The sequence below is a fragment of the Dermacentor albipictus genome, chromosome 8, assembly GCF_038994185.2.
Source record: "Dermacentor albipictus isolate Rhodes 1998 colony chromosome 8, USDA_Dalb.pri_finalv2, whole genome shotgun sequence".
Taxonomy (NCBI): Eukaryota; Metazoa; Arthropoda; class Arachnida; order Ixodida; family Ixodidae; genus Dermacentor; species Dermacentor albipictus.
The window spans coordinates 88,146,291-88,169,336 of NC_091828.1; the positions used below are offsets into that span (position 1 = coordinate 88,146,291).

A 23,046-nucleotide genomic window follows, 5' to 3' on the forward strand; every position below is an offset into this window, starting at 1 on the left:
GCAGTCCCATTTTTAAAAACGTTTTCGTGAGGAGAGGAGTGCTGGAGGAAATTTCTGGGCACATTTTCTAACCTGAAGATCGCGGTTGTGGATCACAACATTTGGAATCAATCAATCAATCAATCAATCAATCAATCAATCAATCAATCAATCAATCAATCAATCAATCAATCAATCAATCAATATATCAATCAATCGATCAATCAATCTATCTATCAATGAATTATTTATTTATAGTTTCGTTAAATATAAAATTGGGAACTGTAAGGAAGTCATTTCTGTAGCAACAAATGTTTGTCGCCATCTTCGATTTGTCCTGCCCATCTTCACTGGTCAACGACAAACGACTACCACCGGCGTGGCGGAGCCTCCTTCTGCCGCCCTTGAGGCTCGCGTTTGCTGCAGACGAGCTGCTCACGGAGTGGTGCCATCGGGTCTTGCTTCCCTCTTCCAGCCGCGGCTGCTCGGCGAGTCGGTGGTCGACGTCCCTCGGCCACTGCACTTGTGCTTGCGGCCACCTTAGCCGTTGCGGGACGAGTGTCGGGATCGGCCACGGCTCCTTCCCCGCGTGGCATGATGGCTGCTGCTGCCGGAGTGGTGACTACGCGAGCCGTGGCGACGCTTGGTACCCTTGGCAGAGGCCGAGGAGGCACGGCTCTGGGACGAGCTCCGTGCTCGAGCCTCGCGGCTCACTCTGGGGCCTTTTGTGGGCGTCCCTTGCTGGTGGACGGGATGTTCTTATCGGCGTCTGGCGCCGGTTCATCGGAGGCTTTTCTTGTCTTAGCAGAAGCCCTGGTGGTGATGGCTTTCTGCGCGGCCGGCTTCACTGACCTGGACCTCATCGTTGGTGTAGGCGGATTCTTGGTCGCGTTCCCGCGCGGCCGCTTGACGACGGGCGCCTCTGGAGATGGACTGCTCTCATCGTCGGCAGCGGCCGGCTTCCGCTTCGCCCAGGTCGTCTTGCGCCTGGGCGCCTCGTTGTTGGCTGCGCCCTCCTCCCGCGTCATGGCGGCAGCAGCTCGGCGCACTCCTTCGGCCTCGGTCTTCCGTCGGCACTCGCTCCCGCAGTTTCCCCACCGTCGTCGTCAGCCGGAATGTACTCGAAGGTTGGGCTTCAGGGGGAGCAGTTCCCGCAGTGGGAGGACGGCCTCCTTCAGTGGTCCAAGCGAAATCTGTTCTGGCCAGTCGAGCAGCGTTCGCGAGCTCCGTGAAACGGCGCGTGGAGCGGCGGGCTTCTTTCACCTTCGTGTCCCCAATACTCACGCGAGTGTAGAGGTCGCCACGTATGTTTCTCTGGCTATCTGGTGGCGACACCTGCGTTGTCTCCTGTATTCCGCCACAAGACTAAACCCCACTTGCTACTGCGATGCCAGAGTGCCTCGCTGCGCTCCCTCTCGACACGCTGTGGCGCTGCCGGCTCGATATTTGAAACCAAACACTTCACATGGTGTCCGAAGTGGCCGGTTGAAGGCCGTTGTTTGCTTTCGTCTACCGAACGCTGAGCAAAATGGCCCACGAGAAACGTGCGTCTGATTTCAAGTGGTTCCGCATCTTCCTACGGCAACGCGACGAGTTCGACTTTAACAATGTTGGTCCTCGCCGACAGCAAGAACGCTTTACCAAGATTACGCGGCCGTCTCTGGAGTTGGCCACACTTATGAAAAACTATAAATACTCGAGCTTCTATATTGTATGAGCCTTGAAACTCATCCCCCTTTCGAAACCTTTTCGCTTTCCGTGGACGAACTGCGCTGTTACCAGACTGTCATATCATATGAAGCCAACGAACACTGACACCAAGTATAACATAGGGGAAATTACTAGTACTCAATAAATGAAATAACGAAAGAATATACTAGTGGAAATGAAAGTTAGATGAAAAAACAACTTGGCGCAGGTGGGAAACGCTCTCACAACTTGCGCATTTCGCGTGCAATGCTCTAGCAATGTAGCTACCGCTGCGCCGTTTCCCCATTTAACTTTCTTGGCTATTTACCTTCAATAGTGAAACCCTGGGAGTGTTAGCCAGCACCCCCACTCGCAGGCCTTGGCGGTGGATGTGGACCATCTTTTCTGCCGCAGGCTCCATGAGAACAGGATCTTTTTGGTTGAAGGCAACCGGTCAATGAACCCACACATGCTACCTGAAGGCATCAATGTTGCCGGGTTTGAGAACCTCGTTAACTAATAAACGAGAAGAAAGGGGGTTCACCGAGGGACCCGATTTCTATTAGTCATATCAGAAGAAGCCAGCAAACACTGACACTAAGTACAACATTGGCAAAATTAGTTTTGCTTAATAAATGAAATAAAGACACGATAAATAAAGGAAATCAAAGTGGATGAAAAGAACTTGCCGACTGCCGTAAAGTGTTTCTAGTAGCAATTTGTACAACAAAGAAAGGAATTTTACTAGTCTTCTTGATTTCACAAGCGTAATCATGAACCAGGCTAAGACGTGGCTGATTATTATGCCTAATTAGGCAGGCTGCTCAAGGTTTGCCACTACCAGGCTCCGCAAGTCGATGACCGTCTCGTGCGCGACAGATTCCTGGATGTTCTAAGAAAGGCATCGCAGAAACCGTCAACAACGAAGGACAGCGAAGACACGCTTGCTTCAGTACTCGCTGAACTCCGCAACTACATTGAATTTGCAGCCTTTCCCAATATATGCACTCGGTTGTCGCTGTGAGTTCCACGAAATAGTCGTCTATGCCCTATTTTTTAGATTATCACAAAGCAATTCCCTGTCTACGTTGTCGTAGGCTCCCTTAATTTCTAGAGGTGGTGCCCATAAAGGTCCGTTCCAAGCTATTCAAATCTACACGTACTGCCTTAGTACACATATATTATCCTCTATATTATATTAGCATCTGCTTCATTACAACCCATTCTGTAGGCCCCCGACGATATCGATATTTAGCTCGAGGGTACACTTATTACCGATCATCCAACGTAGGTGACCTCGAGGGAACCGAACCTATATTCCAAGACTATTCGGCGATACTAAATTACTACAAGGGCTGCAGAAAGCAATATCCACCACCGCACAACTCCCTTAGCAGAGAGGACTCTGTCGCGGGGAGGCAGCTACAAACGGGCTCGTACCCGAACCTAAACGTACTCAGCAAAATTTATCCCACACAATACGATGACAAATGCCCCTGGCGCCACGGAACACCGACGCTGTATCACATAATGTGGGCATGCCAGAAGATAGACGTGGTAGCCGTTATACCAAACCCGAGTGTGGGACAATAGGATGCAGTGCTCTTCAGTGATCGCCGGGTTGACAAAGAAGGTCTGATTCGGCGAGTACAACTGGCAGCAGCATCCATCGGAGCCCTGGACTAAGGGCAACCGACCGTTGTGCAAGAAGATGGACGAATCCGTCTGAAGACCACCGAAAACCAGCGAATCTGGAGCTCAATAAATTTTTTCACTAACTCACTCTTCTCCCATTTCGACCGCACTAATTCTCTTGTTTGCGTTGCCATTCCATGTATGACCGATGTTACTGTAAGTGGCTTGCAAGAGTTTGTCTTACCCTTATCACCTTTGTCCTTATTGATAAGGATCATCCTGCTTTCACGCCACCCAAACGGAATTTTATTCGTTTGGATCACTTGTTCCGCTGCATTCGACAGCAGTACCTGGCTCTTTGGACCTAGTTGCTTGTCTAATTGTTCTGACATGTCGTCGGGTCCGTGACCGCGTTATTAGGAGACATTTTCTTCTGCTTTTTTCCAGTAAAAGCTTCCTACGCTAAATCATTTCCTTCTGGAGGTATCAAACCTGACGGTACCGGCGGGGGGTTACTTGGTCACTATGGATGTCGCATCTTTGTACACCAACATACCTCACGCCGAGGGCATAGCATCCGCAGTTTCAGCTTACGCTGACTCCAGCCAACCTAGGCAATTAGATAAAGACACAGTTGAGACTCTTTTAAATCTAGTACTGAAATATAATCACTTTGAGTTCGAGGACAAGCATTATTTGCAAATCAGTGGAACCGCCATGGGAACGAAGATGGCGCCAAATTATGCAAATATCTTTATGGCATCTTTAGAAATACCGTTCCTCGCAAACTCGGCCATAAAACCAATATTTTATAAGCGATTACTGGATGACATTTTCTTTGTGTGGGCTGACAATGAACAAAGTCTCTTAAACTTCATTTCCAATTTCAATTCTCTGCACCCGTCAATCTGCTTTACGCACAACTTCTCCCAAAATAGTATTCACTTCCTCGACGTCACTCTGTCACTGAGTGGCGGTCGCATTTCCACGTCCCTATACAAAAAGCCGACAGATCGTCAGCAATATCTGCATTTTTATAGTAGCCACCCCCATCACTGCAAAACAGGCATTCCCTACTCCCAGGCCCACAGATACAGAAGAGTCTGTTCCTAATCTGCGCAATTTGAGCGACACGCGGAGGAACTGAAATCTGCTCTCATACGCCAAAAATATCCTCCGAAAATAGTAGACGATGCCATTGAACGCGCCCGCAGCTTAGATCGAGCACAGATAATGGGAGAAAAGGTTAGCAATACTAATACACAATCAGATCCAAACTTGGTCCTCACATACACCACCGGTGCTCCGCGGGTCAATGCCATTCTCACCCGCCATTTTAATATCATGAAACAGAGCATCCGACTCGCTACTATCTTCAAGCAGCCGCCTCGGGTTGTGTATAGAAGAAACAAAAATTTAAGGGTTTTGTTAGTCAGGGCGAGGACAGAGAAGTCAAACACGCCCAAGGGCTGTCGACCGTGTGGGAAACCTCGTTGCAAGGTATGCCGTCACATGACAACAGCAGACACGGCTGAAGCATCGAACTCGTCCTTCGTATATAAAATTACCGAAAATCTTGACTGTGATTCCAGTAACGTCGTGTACAAAATTCGATGCGAGGTGTGTAAGCAGGAATATATCGGCCAAACAGAGACCCCTTTTCGCCTGCGGTTTAACAATCACCGCGCGCATGTGAAAAGTCTCCCCAATTTACCCTTCTCCAGGCACGTTCGGCTGCCAGATCACTCCTTTGAACGCGTGAGCGTTGTGCTCTTGCAATCTGGTTTCCAACACACCCGTGCACGCGAGCAGAGAGAATCTTTTTTCATCCATAAATTTGGAACGTACACTAAAGGAATTAATGAGAGTCCGGGGCGGATGACGTGCCTCCGGGATATGCCGTGAAAGCGCGTGGGAAACGCGAATACATTCTATGTACTCTAAAATTGAGACGCTGGCTATTCACTGCTTGCTCACCCCTCCGCATGCGCCTCAAGGGGGCGAGCGGAAAACCAATAAATTCAGTTCCCTGGACCCTGCCACTGAAGTGGTCATTCGGAGTGACCTATTGCCCTTCCTGAAATACGCACGTGCTGACTTGATGTCAGTTGTCTGTTAAACGTTCAAAAATTGGACCACAAGGAGGCTATTTAACTCGACTCCCTAAATCTAAGCCCATGGGGGCACTTGCTTTGCGAATCCCATGCATATATTCTTTTTTGGAACTATTCTTTTTTTCTTTCGCACCGTAGCTGGACCACAAAGCTGCCGGAACGGGCCGTGCCTTGTATATTTGTACTGTGACACTGTGTTTCTTTCTACAAGTTGCCGCTCTTCTGTCTTCCTTCTGGGCCCCTTCTCTATTGTGCCCCCCGCCACCCGCTCCCACTACAACGGCAGCCCACGCACTGGAGCTGCGGAGCGACCACTTTCTCCCTCCTTGCCTCGGGTGCACGCGAACCTAGCTGCCGCTACTTCCCGCCCCCCTCCCTCTCAGTCTTACTTACGTCTCCCTCCTCCTGAGCGCTTTTTTCTTTTTCTCTCCGTTTTCTTTCTTTCTTCCTTTTTCCTTTTTTTTTTCCTCACTTACCTCCTTGCTCTACATACATCATGTGACTCCGCCTTCCTCTTGCCCTGCATAGCTGCCAAAGGCCGCTGTAAATCTGCCAAGGCGCCGAAAATCAATCACTGTCACAACTGTTCCTCTCGGTTTGATGTATGTAAGAACGACCGGGTACCCGGTCTGGTGTCTTCCCTACCACGGCCGAACTGCCATTTTTTTGTAAACCCTGACGAAGATCGGTCCACCGATCGAAACTGTCGAAATTAAATACTTGTTCTCTTTACCTTGTAGCGCCACTCAAGTTCTATATATATATATATATATATATATATATATATATATATATATATATATATATATATATATATATATATATATATATATATATATATATATATGTGCACCTAATTCTATAGGTCAACCCAGTGACTCATGCTGGGGGGGATATCGTCAGAGACTTAGATAGAAACAGTCTGGAAACGGCTCGAACCGTTTTAAGAATGCGGCTCTCATTGAAACCCCCCGAGACCTGACGTTGCGACGAACACTGGAACACCCCCTCCCTCCAATACCACAACAAAGTGTGCGGCGAACGACTTTTAAACAATTCCGTGTTAAGAATAAAAGGAAAGGAAAATCATGTAACGGCATGAAACCACTGGGGTGGAATCCGGCCAGCGTTCTGATAAGTTACCAGAAAGATATCGGTAAGTAATAAAGAAAATATTTAAATACGCGCACCAGGTCATTAACTCCACGCGGGATGTTTGCGTGCAGCACCAGCTGATTGTGGCCTCCAGCGCACCAGGTTCAGACGGACTGTGCTTGGTTTGTAGGTTGTGACTTTGCCGACTACAGGGTTGTGGCTAGTTAATTGGCTCTACCATTTGCGCCATTATTTCCAGCGTATTCAGTTGCGGCCTGTTCGAAAGAGAACGCGCAGGCGTTATACCTTACGGGAAGCGAGATCGTTACATGCACATTGCAATTGATTCTTTGGATGCGCCTTCATCATCGCGTTAATGAAATTACTCTAACTGATATACCAGTTAGCTATGTCATTAACCTCTGATTACCTGAACGAATTGCGCACACGAATATTAGGGACGATAGAGCAAGGCTTCAATTTTTTTACAAAGGCTTGAAAACATTTGAAAAATTTCATTTCATAAGGGTTTCAATAATGGTACGCACAGCATCAAGTGTGACTGACATTTTTTTCTTGGGAACAACTTAGGCGTAACATTTGTTTATGCATATGGACGCAAATTTTCCCAGAATTGACCGAGGTACTTTACGCGCTTACAGCTACTTCTGAGGCCATGGCCAGCTCTCCATTCGTTTCACATCCGCTATTCCTCGTGACAGCGTTGCCAGCCGAATCCGTTCGGACGGCCGAGACGCCGATGAGAAGATGCTTGAAGCCTTCCTTGATTTCATCCAGCTTCCTGTGCGTGTTAGTGAATACTAATTTCGTCTATGTTCTTAGGTTTGACCGATTAGAGAATAACAAAAAAGTCGGGTGATTACTATACTCCCTAATGCGAAATTTAGGCGCAGTTGTATACGCGTTTTCATTTTTCGATGTATCGAGAAAAGGAATTTGGGACCAATATCACTCCAGCGACTGGCAGTAGGCTTTGCCGTTAGCGCCATCGCAGGAGCAAGGGCAGCTTGAGAACGCTGGCATGATGATCGGCACCGGAGCAAACTGCAGAAGAAAAGGACGACGAACGCACGAACAAGCCAGGAAAGGGCGCCCAAGAGCTGCTTTCTAAAAAGCATACGAATACTTGGAAACCTTTTGTGCAGGCAGTAATTGAACGATAGTAAAGATCATTTGAGCAAAATTTATTTTGAATTGTTGCTAAGACGGGCAAACCATAATTTCTTCTTTTGTACAAGCACTGTGCGTACTAATTTTCCGATCTTCATCAGGCAGAGAATACAAAATGTGCAATCATTCACCCTCCGTATGTTCAGTCTGCAGTTCCATTTTTATAAACGTTTTCGTGAGGAGAGGACTGCTGGAGGAAATATCTGGGCACAATTTCTAAGCTAAATGTCGTGGTTGTGTATCACAACATTTTAAATCAATGAATCACACAATCAATCCAATCAATCAATCAATCAATCAATCAATCAATCAGTCAATCAATTAACCAATCAATCGATCATTTATTTACAGTTTCGGTAAATTAAAATTGGGAAGAGTAAGGAAACCATTTCTGTAGCAACAAATATTTGTCGCCATCGTCGAAATTTCCTGCCCATCTACACTGGTCGACGACGAACGACTACTACGCGCGTGGAGGCGGCTTCTTGTGTCGGCCTTGACGCTCGCGTTCGCTGCAGACGAGCTGCCCAGGGAGCGGTGGCATCGGCTCTTGCGTCACCATGGACTCGGTGGTGGACATCCCTCGGCTACTGACTTTGTGCTTGCGGCCACCTCAGCCGCTGCGGGACGAGTGTCGGGATCTGCCACGGCTCCTTCGCCCCGTGACATGGTGGCTGCTGCTGCCGGAGGGGTGACTACGCGAGCCGTGGCGACGCTTGGTACCCTTGGCAGCGACCGAGGAGGCATGGCTCTGGGACCAGCGCCGTGCTCTAGTCTTGCGGCTCACCCTGGAGGCCTTTTGTGGGCGTCCCTTGCTGGTGGACGCGATGTTCTTATCGGCGTCTGGTGCCGGTTCATCGGAGGCCATTCTTGTCTTAGCAGAAGTCCTGGTGGTGATGGCTTTCTGCGCTGCCGGCTTCACTGCCCTGGACCTCATCGTTGGTGTTGGCGAATTCTTGATCGTGTTGCCGCGCGGCCGCTTGACGATGGGCGCCTCTTGAGATGGACTGCTCCCATCGTCGGCAGCAGCCGGTTTCCGCTTCGCCGAGGTCGTCGAAGCCCTGGTGGTGATGGCTTTCTGCGCTGCCGGCTTCACTGACCTGGACCTCATCGTTGGTGTAGACGAATTCTTGGTCGCGTTGCCGCGCGGCCGCTTGACGATGGGCGCCTCTTGAGATGCATTGGTACCATCGTCAGCAGCAGCCGGCTTCCGCTTCGCCGAGGTCGTCGAAGCCCTGGTGGTGATGGCTTTCTGCGCTGCCGGCTTCACTGACCTGGACCTCATCGTTGGTGTAGGCGAATTCTTGGTCGTGTTGCCGCGCGGCCGCTTGACGATGGGCACCTCTTGAGATGGACTGCGCCCATCGTCAGCAGGAGCCGGCTTCCGCTTCGCCGAGGTCGTCGAAGCCCTGGTGGTGATGGCTTTCTGCGCTGCAGGCTTCACTGACCTGGACCTCATCGTTGCTGTAGACGAATTCTTGGTCGCGTTGCCGCGCGGCCGCTTGACGATGGGCGCCTCTTGAGATGGATTGGTACCATCGTCAGCAGCAGCCGGCTTCCGCTTCGCCGAGGTCGTCGAAGCCCTGGTGGTGATGGCTTTCTGCGCTGTCGGCTTCACTGACCTGGACCTCATCGTTGGTGTAGACGAATTCTTGGTCGCGTTGCCGCGCGGCCGCTTGACGATGGGCGCCTCTTGAGATGGATTGGTACCATCGTCAGCAGCAGCCGGCTTCCGCTTCGCCGAGGTCGTCGAAGCCCTGGTGGTGATGGCTTTCTGCGCTGCCGGCTTCACTGACCTGGACCTCATCGTTGGTGTAGGCGAATTCTTGGTCGTGTTGCCGCGCGGCCGCTTGACGATGGGCACCTCTTGAGATGGACTGCGCCCATCGTCAGCAGGAGCCGGCTTCCGCTTCGCCGAGGTCGTCGAAGCCCTGGTGGTGATGGCTTTCTGCGCTGTCGGCTTCACTGACCTGGACCTCATCGTTGGTGTAGGCGAATTCTTGGTCGCGTTGCCGCGCGGCCGCTTGACGACGAGCGCCTCTTGAGATGGACTGCTCCCATCGTCGGCAGCAGCCGGCTTCCGCTTCGCCGAGGTCGTCGAAGCCCTGGTGGTGATGGCTTTCTGCGCTGTCGGCTTCACTGACCTGGACCTCATCGTTGGTGTAGACGAATTCTTGGTCGCGTTGCCGCGCGGCCGCTTGACGACGGGCGCCTCTTGAGATGGACTGCTCCCATCGTCGGCAGCAGCCGGCTTCCGCTTCGCCCGGGTCGTCTTGCGCCTGGCCGCCTCGTTGTTGGCTGCACCCTCCTCACGCGTCATGGCGGCAGCAGCTCGGCGCAATCCTTCGGCCTTGGTCTCCCGTCGGTGCTCGCTCCCGCAGTCTCCTCAACGTCGTCGTCAGCCGGAATGTACTCGAAGGTTGGGCTTCAAGGGGGACCAGTGCCCGCAGTGGGAGGACGGCCTCCTTCAGCGCTTCAAGCGAAATCAGATCTGGCCAGTCGAGCAGCGTACGTGAGCTCCGTGGAACGGCGCGTGGAGCGGCGGGCTTCTTTCTCCTTCGTCTCGCCAATATTCTCGCTGGTGCAGAGGTCGCCAGCTATGTTTGTCTGGCTATGTGGTGGCGACACCGGCGTTCCTTCCTGTATTCCCGCGCACGATTTAAACTTCACTTGTCCTTACGACGCCAGAGCGGCTCCCTGCGTCGCTTCTCGGCATGCTGTGCCACTACCACCTCGACATTGGGAACCCAACACTGTACCTCGTGTCAGAAGTGGCCGGTTGAAGACCTTTGTTTGCTTTCGTCTACCAAACGCTAAGCAAGATGGCCAGCGAAAAACGTGCGTCGGATTTGAAGTGGCTCGCAATCTCTGTATGGCAATATTACGCGTTCGACATGAACAATGTTTCGTCCTGGCCGGCATGTAGAACCCACTGTAATGGCCACGCCCTCTGCGGTTGGCCACACGTCTGCAGAAGTACACGTACACTAATTTCTATGTGGTATGAGCACTGAAAGTCGTCCCCGTTTTGAAACCTTCTCGTATTCCGTGGAGCAGGTGTGGTGCTACGAGATTTTCGTAAAACGTTTCGCCGAGATGCTTGCACACCAAAGAAAACAATGTATACGAATCTTCTCGATTTGGCAAGTGCGCTAGGGAACCGGGCGAAGGCGTCGATGCTTATTTCGCCCAATTGCGGTGGCTCATCAAGGGCGGCAACTTGCCGGCTCCTCGAGTGGAAGAGCGTCTCGGACGCGACAGATCCGTGGGTGGCCTAAGATTAAATCGCAATCACTTTATCCCTGGTAATCTATTGAGAGGGCATGCCGAAAAAAAAACCAGGAAAGCCGGTACGCGCTGGTGCACTCACCTGTAATATATATATATATATATATATATATATATATATATATATATATATATATATATATATATATATATATATATATATATATATATATATATATATATATATATATAAACGAGAAGAAAGGGGGTTAACCGAGGGACCCGATATTTATTAGTCATATAATGAGAAGCCAACAAACACTGACACGACGTACAACATAGAGGAAATTGCATGTGCCTAATAAATGAAATAAAGTAATGATAAATTAATGGAAATTAAAGTGGATGGGGAAACGCCGCCGCGGTAGCTCAATTGGTAGAGCATCGCACGCGACATGGCACATGCAATTTCCCCTATGTTGTACTTGGTGTCAGTGTTTGTTGGCTTCTCATTATATATATATATATATAATGCCACGACCTCGACACAGCTGACAGCCACACGGTGGAATTCGGTGCCACATGCTAGGCATGTTGGGTGGCTCGCAGAAGAAGAGAACGACGAAGGTGCCAGGACAGCGATCAATAAAGAGATCTCCAGCGTCGACCGAAGTCCTTTGTGGCTTTGTCTGTGACAAACTGGTGGAGGTGCGGGGTACGCGTCTATGTACTCTGACCCCCAGGAACTGGAAGTGGACAACCTACGCAAAAGCCGACGGCTTCAAAGACTGCCTCCGGAATACGGCCTGCAAGATCTGCCGAGGATGTCCACCACAACCGCAAGCCAGACACAGGAGACGTACGGTACGGGACAGCCTCCTGCGTCGCTGGTTCTCCACACCCCACGCTGGCCGCGGCCGTTCCATGGTGAGCCTTTTGAGGACGTGGAAGACTGGCTTGACGACTTTGATCGTGTGGCTGACGTCAATTATTGGGACGAGCAGAAAAAGCTACGGAACGTGTACTTCGCCCTAGAGGACTCTGCCCGAACATGGTTCGCTAACCACGAGCCATCCATTACCACCTGGCAAGAATTTCAGCAGCAGATACGCGATACGTACAGCAGCCCCGCAAGAAAAGAACGAGCAGAGCAAGCCCTTCAGAACAGGGTTCAAAGGCCGAACGAAAGCGTCGCCATGTTCGTCGAGGACATGTCGCGGCTTTTCAAGCGTGCTGACCCTGGCATGACAGAAGCGAAGAAAGTACGCCTGCTGATGCGTGCAGTGAAAGAACAGCTGTTTGCTGGACTGATGCGAAGGCCTCCAGGTACAGTAGCTGAGTTCGTCAGTGAGGCTACGACAATGGAGCGAGCCCTTCAGCAACGTTCCTCAGCCTACGATCGCCAAATCAGCCTGGGATCAGCGTCTTCTCTCTCGTTGCCCTATGACACCAATGCGCTTCGAGAGCTTGTGCGTAGTGTCGTGCGTGAGGAGCTCGATCGACTACAGGGAGCACGATTTCAACCGACCCTAACGTCCCTCACAGATATCGTCCGCGAAGAAGTCCGCCAGGCGGCACAGCCATTCGTGCAAACCAGACCTGAAGCCACCCCCGTACTGACTTATGCACAAGCAGTGAGGCTACCATCGCAACCCGGGAACCACCGTAACCCACCTTCTTCTGAAGAACCGCTGTGCCACTTCCAGGGCCAAGCTTCACGTACAAATATATACGGGTCCACGAGCCCCCGAATCAATACGCGAAAGTCAGACGTGTGGCGCACACCGGACTATCAGCCACTCTGCTTCCACTGTGGCGAAGCGGGCCACTTGTACCGTGCCTGCTACTACCGACGAATAGGACTCCAGGGCTATCACCCCGGCGCTCGTCGCCCACGTGAGGGAGAGCGCCCGAGAGAAATCCAGCAATATCTGGCCAGTCAACCTTCGTTGCCGTACGCGCAGTTTCCACTGGTTGAACAGTCCCTGCCAACGACCCGATCTCCGTCTCCGCAGAGGCGCCAGTCACGATCACCACCTCCTCGACGATCGGCGTCACCTAGCCGCTACACTACGTTCTCCGCTTCCGTGGGCAACCGGGCCACGAGCCCAAGTCGGGGAAACTAAGAACAGCGACCTCTGGGGGTGGGGCCGCTGTCCAACGCACTTCGAAAGATCCTCCGCTGCGACCCCCCGACGACGGCGTCGACGACGATGACGATAACGATGACGACAACGACGACTGCGTACCTTCGACACCTTCCTGCGAAAACCGTGAACCTGTTTCAGCCGACATACTTGTTTCTGTAGATAACCACCCGGTAACCGCTCTTGTCGATACTGGTGCCGATTATTCTGTCATGAGCGGACAACTGGTTACTGCACTTCGCAAGGTGACGACACCATGGCCAGGACTTAAACTCCGTACAGCCGGCGGTCATGTTCTCACGCCGATCGGCAAATGCACTGCGAGGATACGAATTCGTGAGGCCACATTTGTCGGTTCATTTATTATACTGGCAGAGTGCTCCAGGCAGGTCATACTCGGCATGGACTTTCTTCGGGAGTACGGCGCAATCATCAACCTTCGCGAGTTACTTGTCACTTTTTCCAGCGAACACGCAACTCATTCGGGCGACTACCACCCACAGTCCACGGTGTTACGCGTTTCGGTTGACCTTCGCTTCAACATCGAAGGTCAACCAAACGCCTATTGCGAAACACAGAATTATTACAAATCCCAATGACAGACCTGTGCGCCAACGTGCCTACCGTGTTTCTCGTAAAGAGCAAGACGCCATTCGAAATCAAGTCCAACAAATGCTTACCGACGATATCATACAGCCCTCCACCAGTCCATGGGCGTCACCTGTGGTTCTGGTGAAAAAGAAAGACGGCACACTGCGTTTTTGCGTTGACTATCGCAAGCTTAACAACGTTACGAAGAAGGACGTTTATCCCCTTCCCCGCATCGACGACTCTTTGGACCGCCTTCGACATGCTCGATACTTCTCATCGATGGACCTTCGCAGCGGCTACTGGCAAATAGAGGTTGATGAGCGTGACCGTGAGAAAACCGCATTTATTACGCCTGACGGACTCTACGAATTCAAGGTCCTTCCTTTCGGATTGTGCTCTGCGCCTGCTACTTTTCAGCGCATGATGGACACGGTTCTATCAGGTCTCAAGTGGCAGTCATGCCTTGTCTATTTAGATGATATCGTTGTGTTCTCAGAAACTTTTGAGCAGCACATCCAGCGTTTACAAGCAGTTCTTGCCGCAATTCGTACTGCTGGTCTGTCTTTAAAGCCTGAAAAATGCCATTTCGGGTATGACGAACTTAAATTTTTAGGCCATGTCATCAGCTACGAAGGCATTCGACCAGACCCCGACAAAACCATTGCTGTTGCTTCGTTTCCAACACCTTCGAACAAACACGAACTCCGCCGTTTTCTAGGGCTTTGCGCATATTATCGACGCTTCGTGGCTAACTTTTCACGGATAGCCGAACCTTTGCAACGGTTGACTAAGGATAATGTTCCGTTTGTCTGGGAGCAGGACCAACAAGAAGCCTTCTGTGAACTCCGGAAACGTCTGCGCACACCTCCTGTTCTAGGACACTTTGACGAAGACAGTGACACCGAGTTGCACACGGATGCCAGCAACGTTGGCCTGGGTGCCATCCTCGTCCAGTGGCAGGATGGAGCCGAACGCGTGATTGCATACGCAAGCCGCACTTTGTCTCCAGCTGAAAGGAACTATTCCACTACGGAAAAGGAATGCTTGGCTGTGGTGTGGGCAATTACTAAGTTCCGACCATATTTGTACGGCCGATCGTTTCGAGTTGTGACAGATCACCATTCATTGTGCTGGCTCGCCAATCTGAAGGATCCATCTGGCCGTCTTGCACGCTGGAGTCTTCGCTTGCAAGAATACGATATGACGATAGTATTCAAGTCCGGGCGTATACACACCGATGCCGACTGCCTGTCACGTGCTCCACTTCAACCGTCGCCAAACGACTTTGATGAAGAGGACGCATTTCTGTCCATTATCACAGCATCAGACATCAGCAAGCAACAGCGCGATGATTCAGAACTCCGGCCGCTCATCGATTACCTTGAGAACCGTCTACCAGAGCCGCCTCGTATGTTTATGCGCAAGTTATCCTCCTTCTTTCTCCGCGATGGCGTGCTCTACAAATTAGGTTTTCACTCGACCGCAACCGCCTGCCTCCTTGTAGTGCCGTCTTCACTACGTGACGACATCCTGCGGGCCTCTCACGACGAGCCATCTTCGGGCCACTTGGGCTTCGCACGGACGTTTTCACGCATACGCCAAAAGTACTTCTGGCCTAACCTTCGCCGTGACGTAAAGCAATACGTGAAGACATGCCGCGACTGCCAGAGACGCAAGACACCACCCGTGCGTCCTGCTGGACTTCTCCATCCCGTGGATCCTCCGAGGATCCCTTTTCAGCAGGTTGGCATAGATTTGCTTGGACCATTCCCCACGTCGAGGGCTGGTAACCGCTGGATTGCTGTTGCCACAGACTACCTTACACGATACATTGAAACCAGAGCTCTCCCACGAGGCACCGCTAATGATATTGCGACCTTCTTTGTACATGGTATCGTACTCCGCCACGGTGCCCCTAGAGTGGTTATAACCGACCGGGGCACAGCATTTACAGCGAAGCTCACAGAAGATATCATGCTTCTCAGTGGTACAGTTCACCGCAAAGCCACTGCTTACCATCCCCAGACGAATGGGCTCACAGAAAGGCTAAACAAAACGATCGCTGATATGATTTCTATGTATGTTGACGTCGACCACAAGAACTGGGACGACGTTCTCCCATATGTCACGTTTGCATACAATACTGCCGTTCAAGAAACTACCGGCTTCACCCCTTTTCGCTTGGTGCACGGCCGGGAAGCTGTCACAACGTTGGACGCAATGCTTTTACCCACCTACTGCTCTAATGTTGTCACTGATGCTGCCGAATTTGCTCGATGCGCCGAAGAGGCGCGCCAGCTCGCACGAATGCGTATCCGCTACCAACAACAAAATGACGCCGACCGCTACAATCTTCGTCACCGCGACGTCACTTATCAACCCGGTGACAGAGTATGGGTGTGGACACCGATCCGCCAGCGTGGTCGGTCGGAGAAGCTTTTGCGCCGCTACTTTGGACCTTACAGGATCGTTCAACGACTCGGCGACGTCACATACGAAGTGATTCCTGAAGGAGAAGGCACCACGCACCGTCCCCGACGCCCACCCCTGTCCGATGTCGTTCACGTCTCTCGACTGAAGTTATACAACAGCCGCTGAACGCAAAGCTCCGCACCTCTCTCACCATCTGCGTCTCTCTTAACAGTATCCCCGTGGCAATCTCCAGTGCATCAATGTTCCGCATCGAGACGATGCTCCTAGGGAGGGGGGTAATGCCACGACCTCGACACAGCTGACAGCCACACGGTGGAATTCGGTGCCACATGCTAGGCATGTTGGGTGGCTCGCAGAAGAAGAGAACGACGAAGGTGCCAGGACAGCGATCAATAAAGAGATCTCCAGCGTCGACCGAAGTCCTTTGTGGCTTTGTCTGTGACAATATATATATATATATATATATATATATATATATATATATATATATATATATATATATATATATATATATATATATATATATATATATATATATATATATATGTATATATATATATATAGATACATAGATATATTACAGGTGGGTGCACCAGCGCACCCACCTATATATATATATATATATATATATATATATATATATATATATATATATATATATATATATATATACAGAGTGTGGGTGACTGCGCAGGCGTTCGCCTTTCACCCCATGAAGGCCCCCCCCTCTCCAGTGAAGGGACACTTTCAGCTCTGTCTATATTCACACTCTTAAAGCCGAAAGGAGTGTGAGGGTGTGAGTTATACCCGCATTTACTGCTATTATACAAAACGATAATTCGACCTGTTCTAGAATATTCATCCGTCATTTCATTCCGCAGCCAACAATACGAAATAAGCTCGCACAATAACGTTCAACGAAAATCTAGCCGTTTCACTTGCCAAAATCACAGCCGCTGTTTCTCACCAACACAGGCTCAAAATCGTTGAAAATTTAGCCATTACTTTGACGTTATCACATTGAAGGCTGAAAACTTTTGTATGGAACTAATAACTCCACCTTTGGTCTTTCTGACAGTAACTCTATCACATTTACTAACGCAAGTTGTACCCGTAGCTCCATTGCCTTGAACAGAACACCTATTTATGCCCTTACTAACACATTTAGTTTTTTTTCCACCTACAATAGGGCTTGGGAATTCGCTACTTTGTAGCATTCGTCGACTATCAATAAATGATTTCATAGTTGCCAGAGGAGTTTCATAGTTGCCAGAGTTGCCAGAGTTGCCAGGCGTTCCTCAGGGATCCGTTTTATGCCCTTCTATATTCTAAATTATAAAAATAATTTACCTCTTAGCACTCCAACTAAAATTAGTTTTTATGCAGAGGACTGCGCAATAATATCATCATCATCATCATCATCATCATTAGCCTGGTTACGCCCTATGCACGGCAAAGGCCTCTCCCATACTTCTCCAACTACCCCGGTCATGTACTACTTGTGGCCATGTTGTGCCTGCAAACTTCTTAATCTCATCCGCCCACCTAACTTTCTGCCTCCCCGTGCTACGCTTCCCTTCCCTTGGAATCCATTCCGTAACTCTTAATGACCATCGGTTATCTTCCTTCCTCATTACGCGTCCTGCCCATGCCAATTTTTTTTCTTGATTTCAACTAAGATATCATTAACTCGCGTTTGTTTTCTCACCCAATCTGCTCTTTGCTTATCCCTTAATGTTACACCTATCATTCTTCTTTCCATAGCTCATTGCATCGTCCTCAATTTAAGTAGAACCATTTTCGTAAGCCTCCAGGTTTCTGCGCCGTACGTGAATACTGGTAAGGCACAGCTCTTATAAACTTTTCTCTTGAGGGATAATGACAACTTGCCGTTCATGATCTCAGAATGCCTGCCAAACGCACCCCAGCCCATGCTTATTCTTCTGATTATTTCAGTCTCATGGTCCGGATCCACAGTTACTATCTGTCCTAAGTTGATGTATTCCCTTACCACTTCCAGTGCCTCACTACCTATCGTAAACTGCTGTTCTCTTCCGAGACTGTTAAATATTACTTTAGTTTTCTGCAGATTAATTTTTAGACCCACCCTTCGGCTTTGCTTCTCCAGGTCAGTGACCATGCATTGCAGTTGGTCCCCTAAGTTACTAAGCAAGGCAATATCATCAGCTAATCGCAAGTTACTAAGGTATTCTTCATTAACTCTTATCCCCAATTCTTCCCAATCCAGGTCTCTGAATACCTCCTGTAAACACGCTGTGAATAGCATTGGAGAGATCGTATCGCCCTGCCGGACGCCTTTCTTTATTGGGATTTTGTTGCTTTCTTGATGGAGGACTAGGGTGGCTGTGGAGCCACTATAGATATCTTTCAGTATTTTTACGTATGGCTTGTCTACACCCTGATTCCGCATGCCCTCCATGACTTCTGAGGTTTCGACTGAATCAAATGCTTTCTCATAATCAATGAAAGCTATATATAAAGGTTGGTTATACTCCGCACATTTTTCTATCACTCATTGATAGTGTGAATATGGTCTGTTGCTAAGTAGCCTTTACGGAATCCTGCCTGATCCTTTGGTTGACGGAAGTCTAAGGTGTTCCTGATTCTATTCGCAATTACCTTAGTAAATACTTTGTAGGCAACGGACAGTAAGCTGATCGGTCTTTAATTTTTCAATTCTTTGGCGTCCCCTTTCTTATGGATTGGGATTATGTTAGCGTTTTTCCATGATGCTGGTACGCTCGAAGTCATGAGGAATTGGGTATACAGGGTGGGCACTTTCTCTAGAACAATCTGCCCACCATCCTTCAACAACTCTGCTGTTACCTGATCCTCCCCTGCTGCCTTTCCCCTTTGCGTAGCTCCCAAGGCTTTCTTTACTTCTTCAGGCGTTACCTGTGGGATTTCGAACTCCTCTAGACTATTCTCGCTTCCATTATCGTTGTGGCTCCTACTGGCACTGTATAAATCTCTATAGAACACCTCAGCCACTTGAACTATCTCATCCATATTAGTAACGATAATGCCGGCTTTGTCTCTTCACGCAAACATGTGATTCTTGCCAATTCCTAGTTTATTCTTCCCTTCTTTTAGGCATCCTCTATTCCGGAGAGCATGTTCAATTCTATCCATATTATACTTCCTTACGTCAGCTGTCTTACGCATGTTGATTACCTTGGAAAGTTCTGCCATTTCTATTCTAGCTGTAGGGCTAGAGGCTTTCATACATTGGTGTTTCTTGATCAGATCTTTCGTCTCCTGCGACAGTTTACTGGTATCCTGCCTAACGGAGTTACCACCGACTTCCATTGCACACTCCTTAATGATGGCCACAAGATTGTCGTTCATTGCTTCACAACTAAGGTCCTCTACCTGAGTTAAAGCCGAATACCTGTTCTGTAGCTTGATCTGGAATTCCTCTATTTTCCCTCTTACTGCTAACTCAGTTATCGGCTTCTTATGTATCAGTTTCTTCCGTTTCCTCCTCAGGTCTAGGATAATTGGAGTTATTACCATCGTATGGTCGCTGGAGCGCATCTTGCTGAGAACGTCCACATCCTGTATGATGCCAGGGTTAGCGCAGAGTATGAGGTCTAGTTCATATCTAGTCTCACCGTTCGGGCTCCTCCACGTCCACTTTCGGCTATCCCGCTTGCGGAAGAAGGTATTCATTATCCTCATATTATTCTGTTCCGCAAACTCTACTACTAGATCTACCCTGCTATTCCTATTGCCTATGCCATATTCCCCCACTGCCTTGTCTCCAGCCTGCTTCTTGCCTACCTTAGCATTGAAGTCGCCCATCAGTATAGTGCATTTTGCTTTGACTTTACCGATCGCCGATTCCACGTCTTCATAGAAGCTTTCGACTTCCTGGTCATCATGACTGGATCTAGGGGCGTAGACCTGTACAACTTTCATTTTGTACCTCGTATTAGGTTTCACAACAAGACCTGCCACCCTCTCGTTAATTCTATAGAATTCCTGTATGTTACCAGCTATATTCTTATTAATCAGGAATCCGACTCCTAGTTCACGTCTCTCCGCTGAGCCCCGGTAGCACAGGACGTGCCCGCTTTTTAGCACTGTATATGCTTCTTTTGGCCTCCTAACTTCACTGAGCCCTATTATATCCCATTTACTGCCCTCTAATTCCTCCAATAGCCCTGCTAGACTCACCTCACTAGATAACGTTCTAGCGTTATACGTTGCCAGGTTCATATTCCAATGGTGGCCTGTCCGGAGCCAGGTATTCTTAGCACCCTCTGCTGCGTCACAGATCTGACCACCGCCGTGGTCAGTTGCTTCGCGGCTGCTGGAGACTGAGGGCCAGGGTTTGATTGTTGTGGTCATACATGAGGTTGTGGCCTCGTACTGCACCAGGGTGGCCAATCCTGCTCTGGTGAGGGAGTGCGTTACCTGTTCTGGTCACCGGGATAAGGCCACACTCCAAGCCTGTTTATACAATTTTATCAACACGCGGATTCTTTTTTAAGTCCCGGTGGAAAATTGCGCGGCACTGGCATTCGAACCACGGACCTCTTGCACGCGAGGCGGGTGTTCTAGCTCTGCGCCACCGCTGCACCCCCTTACGACCACCACTGTCTTGCCCAATCCCTTATGTCCATCTACGCTTGGTGCAAAACGTGGCAAATGAACGTCAACTGTAGTAAAGGCGTCCTGAAGTCATCTTCCGATATACAGGGCCCCTTATCGTTCGATTATTCTCTGGATGGCATCCAACCTAAAAGCGTGTGTCAGTATAAATACTGAGGTGTCATTCTAATAGAGCATCTTTCTTGGTCTAAACACACCGAATATGTAAACGGGAAAACAAAAAAAAATTTAGATTACGCGCCGAACTTTAGGTGAGACACCCTGCGATACTAAACTGCTATTATATAAAACGTTAATTCGAGCTGTTCTAGAGTATGCATCTATCGTTTGGTTCCATTACAAACAACGCGAAATAAGCTCGCACAACGACATTCAACGAATACCTATCCAATTCACTTGTCGAAATTGCAGCCTCACTTTCTCAGCCACTCAGGTTCAGCAGTCTTTTAGCATTGAGCCATTATTTTCCCGTTATCACATTGAAGCATTAAGATTTCATATGCAGTAAATAAGTCCACCTCTGGTCTTTCTGACTGTAACTGTATCACATTTCGTAAAGCAAGTTGCACTCATAGCTTCCATGCCATGAACATAACACCTATTTGTGCCTTACTAACGCATTCAATTAGAGTTTATTTTCAAGTACGATACAGCTTTGGAATTCTCTACCTGGTAACACTGGTCCACTATCACTAAAAAATTTCATAGCTGGCACTGGAAAGCACTCCGCCAACATGTATTGCGCTTCTTTTTGATGATTCATGCTTTTGTGTTTATGTGTGTTTTTAATGTGCAATGCAGAGTAATGAATAATGATCCCACTCCTGCTATAGCCATATCTTGGGCTGCAGTATATGGAAATAAATAAATAAATAAATAAATAAATAAATAAATAAATAAATAGGGCCATATGCTTCGCGGCACTTTCCAGTGACCCATGTTGGCGTGAAAAAGGTTTGTTAAAGAGTGGTACATATCCATTGTCTCATACCCATTGACCCAAGTTGGGCCTATGTTAGGATTCGAACTGGGTTCCCCCAGCACACCAGCGCGGTGCTCTCTGCCCTTTAGAGCACGGTCCACCCAGTGACTCATGCTGGTGAGAAAATCGTCACAGACATAGATAGAAACATTCTGGTAACGGCGCGAAGCGTATTAAGAATGCTGATCTCATTGAAACCCCCCGAGACCTGACGTTGCGACGAATACTGGAAACCCCCCCCCTCCCCCCAAAACCACAATAATGTGTGCAGCGAATGACTTTTAAACAATTCCGTGTCAAGAATGAAAGGAAAGCAAAATCGCGTAACGGCATGAAACCACTGGCGTGGCATCCTGCCAGCGCTCATATAAGTTATCGCAAAGATATCGGTAAGCAATAAATACAATACTTAACTAGGCGCAGCATATCATGAACACCACGCGGGATGTTTGTGTGCAGAACCAGCTGATTGTGGCCTCCAGCGTCCTAGGTTCTGACTGACTGTGCTTGGTTTGTAGCTTCTGACTGTCCCGACTATAGGGTAGTGGCTAGTTCATTGGCTCTACCATTTGCGGCATTAATTTCACCGTATTCTGCGGCGGCTTGTTCGAAAGAGAACGCACAGACACTATACTTTACGGGAAGCGAGATCTATGCATGCACATTGCAACTGCTTCATTTGATGCGCCTTCAAGACCGTGGTAATGAAATTACTCAAACTGATATGCCACCTCACTATTTCATTAACCTCTGATTACCTGAATGAATTGGCCACGTGAATATTAGGGGATGATAGAGGAAGGTATCATTTTTCATACGAAGGCTTGAAAACATTTCAAAAATGTCATTTCACAAACACTTCAATAATGGTACGTACAACATCAGGTTTGGCTGACAGTTTTTTCTTGGGAAAAACTTTGGCGTAAGATTTCCTTATGAGTATGGACACCATATTTTGCGTAGAATTGACCGAGGTATTTTACGCGCTTACATCTACGTCTGAGCTCATGGCCTGCTCTCCATTCGTTTTACATACGATATCCCTCTGACAGCGTTACCAGCTGTCATCCACAAGGCCGGCCGAGACAACAATTACGAGCTGCTTGAAGCCTTCCTTGATTTCATCCGGCTTCCTGTGCGTGTTACAGAATACTAATTTCGTCTATGTTCTTGGGTTTGACCGATTAGAGAATAACAAAAAAGTCGGGTGATTACGATACTTCCTAATGCGAAATTTAGGCGCAGTTGTATACGCATTTTCATTATTCAATATACCGATGCAATGAATTTGGGACCGATATCACTCCAGCGACTGGCAGTAGGC

The 23,046-nt window shown here is 48.9% G+C and overlaps 2 protein-coding genes across 2 annotated transcripts in view; one reads left to right on the forward strand and one right to left on the reverse strand.

Moving 5' to 3' along the window:
* The window catches only part of LOC135911352 (uncharacterized), a 213,043-nt gene that overhangs the window by 54,305 nt on the left and 135,692 nt on the right, over nt 1–23,046 (reverse strand). The window lies entirely within an intron of this gene.
* The window catches only part of LOC135911339 (allatostatin-A receptor-like), a 147,058-nt gene continuing 134,497 nt past the window's right edge, over nt 10,486–23,046 (forward strand). The window contains exon 1 of the mRNA XM_070523689.1: nt 10,486–10,541. The gene's annotated coding sequence lies outside the window, so the exon portion shown is untranslated. The remainder of the gene's footprint in view (nt 10,542–23,046) is intronic.